This window comes from Salvelinus sp. IW2-2015, unplaced genomic scaffold, assembly GCF_002910315.2.
Source record: "Salvelinus sp. IW2-2015 unplaced genomic scaffold, ASM291031v2 Un_scaffold1634, whole genome shotgun sequence".
Lineage (NCBI taxonomy): Eukaryota > Metazoa > Chordata > Actinopteri > Salmoniformes > Salmonidae > Salvelinus > Salvelinus sp. IW2-2015.
This window is the reverse complement of record NW_019943050.1, coordinates 6,563-13,124: the sequence shown is the minus strand read 5'-3', so window position 1 is coordinate 13,124 and position 6,562 is coordinate 6,563.

The window sequence follows — 6,562 nt, the reverse complement described above, 5'->3', positions numbered from 1 at the left end:
AAAGCTCTAGTTTTTGACCTTCATAATACCTCTGATTGGCAGTAACTTTACAAGCACTAATTATGGTCAATTTAGACTGAGAAATAGTATCTAGTTATGGTAAGGGGTAAACTAAGTGTAGCCAGTTATAATTTTAATGGTGTAGCAGATTATAAAAAAGAAGATCAGTCTTTACATGGCTAAAAGAAAGGAATATAACATATTACTGTTTACAGGAAACTCACTCTACATCCTTAGATGAAGTTGCGTGGAAAAGGAATGGGGTGGTGAAATTAATTTTCTGTCATGGACAAAGGAACTCAAAGGGTGTGATGATATTAATGAACAAAAATGTCGATCTGAATGTACAAACAGTCAGAATGATTTGAAAGGTGATCCTTTTGAATATTGAAAGCGGGACGAAAAAGAGATTTGGCTCATTAATTAATATGGTCCAAATTAGGATGATCCACACCTTCTTCGAAAAAAACATTAATACCAATTTATTGAATTTACAGCAAAAAATGATCTAATCATTTATGGTAGGAGACTATAACACAGTGTTAAGTACCTCAATGGACCGTAAAGGTAATCACTCTACAAACTATTAATTTCCGTGCACTTAAGGAATTTCACAAATGTTATGGACACATTAGAAATAGTGGATATTTGGAGACTAAAAATCTCGACCTCGTGAGATATACATGGAGGAGACTTAATCAAGCTATTCGTCTTGACTACTTTCTTGTCTCTCTCTTGCATCAAAGATTAAACAAGTTTTAATAGGAGACAGAATGCGAATGGATCATCATCTAATTGGCATTCACATAACTTTTATAGATTTTACACGTGGACGGGACATTGGAAATTTAATCAAAGTTCACTGGAGGACACTTTTTTTAACAAAGACAAAAGAATGTATAACTGAATTTTTCCAGTATCATATAGGTTCAGCAAATCCCCGTTATTGTTTGGGATACCTTTAAATGTACCTTCAGGGTCATTCAATTCAATATTCATCAATAATAAAAAAGCAGTTTCTGTGCTAAAGAGACAAGACTAACAAGGGAAATCCATGAATAATAGTACAGGTAGATAGCAATAAAAACGATACTACAGAGATACAAAATAAGTTAGAGGAAAACAAAAAGAACTTGAGGAACTTATTCAAGAACGATCGATTACAAAAATAAAGCAAACTGGATGGAATATGGAGAAAAATGCACAAAATTCTTCCTGAATATCCAATACAGGAACGCTAACAAAAAGAATTTGCAGAAACTCGTTACACTGAACTTTAAAAGAGGAAGCTAATTATTTTAGGCAGATGTTTTCTTTTCCGTCTCATCCTTTCCCACTGAATGAAAATTATGGTAAGGAATTCTTTCCAAATAATATTTTTTAAATGGAAAATTAACAAATGTACAGAAAGATCAGTGCGAAGGCCAAATTACAGAGGAAGAACTTTTTGAGGCTATTAAATCCTTTCAGTCTGGAAAAACCCAGGGCTTGATGGCATACCGGTAGAGGTATATCAAGTATTTTTTGATATACTAAAAGCTCCATTGTTAGATTGTTTTAACTACTCCTATAGAAATGGTAGTCTGTCAGGTACTCAGCAGGAAGGTCTGATTTCTCTATTATTAAAACAAGACCCAGATGGCAAACATAAAGACCCAGTCTATCTAAAAAACTGGAGGCCCCTTACACGTCAATGTTGTGATGCAAAAATACTAGCAAAATGCATAGCACTCAGAATTAAAAGGGTTTTACCAGGTATTGTTCATCCTGATCAGACAGGTTTTTTACATGGATGATACATTGGAGATCATATACGACAAACTACTAGAAATAATAGAACATCATGAAAAATCTAAGAAGCCAGGAATGGTATTTACAGCGCAGTTTGAAAAGGCATTTGATAAAGTAAGACTGGATTTTATTTATAAATGCCTGGATTTTTTTCAAATTTGCATTTGTCTTATAAAATGGTTAAAAATAATGTATAGCAACCCAGGTGTAAAATAGTAAATAACGGCTACTTCTCAGAAGTTTTGAATTGTCAAGAGGGTTAAACAAGGGTGTCCGCTGTCACCATTATCTATTTGTTATGGCCATTGAAATGCTAGCTATTATAATCAGATCCAATAACAATATTATAGGATTAGAAATCCAAGGCCAGAAAACAAAGTGTCCATGTATGCTGATGACTCAAGTTTTATATTAAGTCCGAAGCTAGATCCCTGCAATGTCTCATTGAAGATCTAGATAACTTTCTCTGTACTCTCTGGACTAAACCTAATTATGATAAGTGTACAATATTACGTATTGGATCCTTAATAAATACAACTTTTACTTACCCTGCAGTTTACCTATAAAATGGGCTGATGGTGAAGTAGACATACTCGGTATTCATATCTCAAAATATATAAATAAGCTATCCACAATGATTTCAATAGAAACTGTGTAAAAATAGACAACGATCCTGCAACCATGGAGAGGTAAATACCTGTCTATTGATGGAAAAATTGCCCTGATTAACTCCTTTGTCAGATCTCAGTTTACTCACTTACTTATGGCGCTGCCTATCCTGATGATTCGTTTTTCAAATCATATGAGCAAAAAATATTTTGCTTTATCTGGGACGCTAAACCAGACAAAATAAAACGTGCCTATCTATTATAATGAATATGAATTGGGTGGGTTGAGATTATTAAATATAAATTGCACTCTCTCTAAAATCCTTCACTCATTCAAAAGTTTTATTTTGAACCCTAAATGGTTCTCAAGTAGATTACTAAGAATGCTCATCCATTGTTTAAAAATGGCCTTTTTGCCTTTGTGCAGATTGTCATGTCTCATTTTCGATTAATTGAAAATAATACCTTTTTCAAAGTATCTCTCTTTTCAAACAAGCATTGCAGAGCTGGCTACAATTTCAATATCACCCCCCTGAAAAGATAGAACAAATATTTACAACAAAATATTATGGCTGAATTCAAATGTGCTGGTTGATAAAATACCTGTATTTATGGGAAAGATGTTTGAAAAGGGTATTTTGTTCTTAAATGATATTGTAAATTGGAATGGTAGAGTTATGTCCTTCATGGAGTTATCAGAATTGTACGGAAAGGTCTGCTCAATCCAAGAGTACAACCAATTGATTACAGCATTGCCCCAAAAATGAGGAGGCGGGTGGCAGCGGGAGGAGCGTAGGGAACTGGTCTGTCTGCCCAATATAAAGGATCAAAACTGGCGGAGGAATAAAAATAGCATAAATAGGAAGTATACCACTTTCATTTTAGGACCAGGATGTGACAACTGTGCCATACAGATTGCAAAATGGGGGAAGAATTTTATGTACCGATTCCATGGTACGAGGTGATTATATAAAACAATGCAAGATTCAAGACTTCGTACTTTTCAGCTAAAATTATTATATAGAATTCTTGCCACCAACAAAATGTTGAATATTTGGGGCATAAAATCATCGAAGCTCTGCAGATTTTGTTTGAGGATACAGAATCAATAGACAATTTATTTTGGTATTGTCCTCAGGTAGCCTGTTTCTGGTCTCAGGTTCAGGAATGGCTGAAAATGCATAGCATTGATCTAAAATTGACCCTAGAAATAGTACTGTTAGGATATCTGGAGAGACCGGGTCAGTCAATTATTAATACTCTTAGTAAAAGTATTTATCTTCAACTCGCAATCTATGGATTCTATTCGATTAAATAGATTGAAATTGTACATTAAACATCACAGTATAGTTGAAAGATATGTGTTGCGTAGAAACCCGAAGTGGGTGGCCAGCAGAGATAGATGGGATGGGCTGAGGGAAGCTGAGGGTTGGTATGTGGAATGGAGACAAGTGGGAGTGGAGTTGCTGTGTGGGAGATAGAATGATGGTCAAAGATAAAAGTTGAAAAAAAATTAAAAAGTAAAATAAATCTGAATAAAAAGTACATTTGAATGACACTAAGTGGAATGTTTTTACAACTAATGCCGGTTTGCCTGAGGCTGATGCCGTGCAGGTGTTTGTACACAAGCATATACACACACTCTCATTCAAATGAATACATACAAGAACACACACGTACATGTAATAGTGTCAGAACATGCACACAAACATATACAGTTTCAGTAGGTCCTTGATGCCCATTATTTTAAAAATTTTTAATTTTTTTAATTGTGTTTGCTGTTTTCTTCTGTCTTTTCCTTTTCTCTTTAGTTCATTCTCTTGTGTGTTGGTGCATTGGGGGGTTCTTGGGGGTGGGGAATGGAATTAATTGTATTTTTTATTTTATTTTTCTTCCTGGGGGGAATGTGGCAGGGGTCTCGAATGGTTGAGGGACAGCTATTGGGGAACTGTGGGGGGATATTGAAGGGTTCGGATTCACGTTTTTTGGCCTGATGGTAGATCTGTCAACATGCCCTTGAGCAGGGCATTGACCTTGGATGCTTCTGTGTGTCGCTCTGAATGGGAATCTGTTGGATGACTGGTATGATGTAGTTATTGAGTGGCTTCACTGCAAGTATATTGTATGTTTCGAATATTCAATAAATTATAAAAAATATAATTAAAATGTGAAGAGATACATGTTTTACGTTGCCTGTGAGGTTTTAATCCATGAAAGGCAACCATGAAAGGCAACCATGAAAGGCAACCATGAAGCAGCCAGATGGTTAGTTAGCTTGTTCTCTATGTCCTGAAACACGACACACACACACACACACACACACACACACACACACACACACACACACACACACACACACACACACACACACACACACACACACACACACACACACACACACACACACACACACACACACACACACACACGGGCAAAAGATACCTCAACATTTTGTTACAAATAAACTCAGCAAAAAAAGAAACGTCCTCTCACTGTCAACTGCATTTATTTTCAGCAAACTTAACATGTGTAAATATTTGTATGAACATAAGATTCAACAACTGAGACATAAACTGAACAGGTTCCACAGACATGTGACTAACAGAAATTGAATAATGTGTCCCTGAAAAAAGGGGGGTCAAAATCAAAAGTAACAGTCAGTATCTGGTGTGGCCACCAGCTGCATTAAGTACTGCAGTGCATCTCCTCATGGACTGCACCAGATTTGCCAGTTCTTGCTATGAGATGTTACCCCACTCTTCCACCAAGGCACCTGCAAGTTCCCAGACATTTCTAGGGGGAATGGCCCAGCCCTCACCCTCCGATCCAACAGGTCCCAGATGTGCTCAATGGGATTGAGATCCGGGCTCTTCGCTGGCCATGGCAGAACACTGACATTCCTGTCTTGCAGGAAATCACGCACAGAAAGAGCAATATGGCTGGTGGCATTGTCATGCTGGAAGGTCATGTCAGGATGAGCCTGCAGGAAGGGTACCAGATGAAGGAGGAGGATGTCTTCCCTGTAACGCACAGCATTGAGATTGTCTGCAAWGACAACAAGCTCAGTCCGGTGATGCTGTGACACACCGCCCCAGACCATGACGGACCCTCCAACTCCAAATCGATCCCGCACCAGAGTACAGGCCTCGGTGTAACGCTCATTCCTTTGACGATAAACGCGAATCCGACCATCACCCTTAGTGAGACAAAACCGCGACTCGTCAGTGAAGAGCACTTTTTGCCAGTCCTGTCTGGTCCAGCGCTGGTGGGTTTGTGCCCATAGGCGACGTTGTTGCCGGTGATGTCTGGTGAGGACCTGCTACAACAGGCCTACAAGCCCTCAGTCCAGCCTCTCTCAGCCTATTGTGGACAGACTGAGCACTGATGGAGGGATTGTGCRTTCCTGGTGTAACTCGGGCAGTTGTTGTTGCCATCCTGTACCTGTCCCGCAGGTGTGATGTTCGGATGTACCAATCCTGTGCAGGTGTTGTTACACGTGGTCTGCCACTGCGAGGGCGATCAGCTGTCCGTCCTGTCTCCCTGTAGCGCTGTCTTAGGCGTCTCACAGTACGGACATTGCAATTCATTGCCGTGGCCACATCTGCAGTCCTCATGCCTCCTGGCAGCATGCCTAAGGCACGTTCACGCAGATGAGCAGGGACCCTGGGCACCTTTTTTTGGTGTTTCTCAGAGTCAGTAGAAAGGCCTCTTTAGTGTCCTAAGTTTTCATAACTGTGACCTTAATTGCCTACCGTCTGTCAGCGGTCTTAACGACCGTTCCACAGGTGCATGTWCATTAATTGTTTATGGTTCATTGAACAAGCATGGGAAACAGTGTTTAAACCCTTTACAATGAAGATCTGTGAAGTTATTTGGATTTTTACGAATTATTTTTGAAAGACAGGGTCCTGAAAAAGGGACGTTTCTTTTTTTGCTGAGTTTACCAGATACTATATAGACCAATGTATCAAACTAAAATACTAAATACTTTTGAAAGTATTGTATATACATAAAATACAGGTATATTGAAGTATTTTGTAATTTCGAAATGCCTTCACTACCACAACATTCTCAGTAACAAAGGACTGTGATATGCAGTTCTTTATCTGCCTTAGTTGAATGCACTGACTCTGACACTCTGGATAAGAGTGTCTGCTAAATGA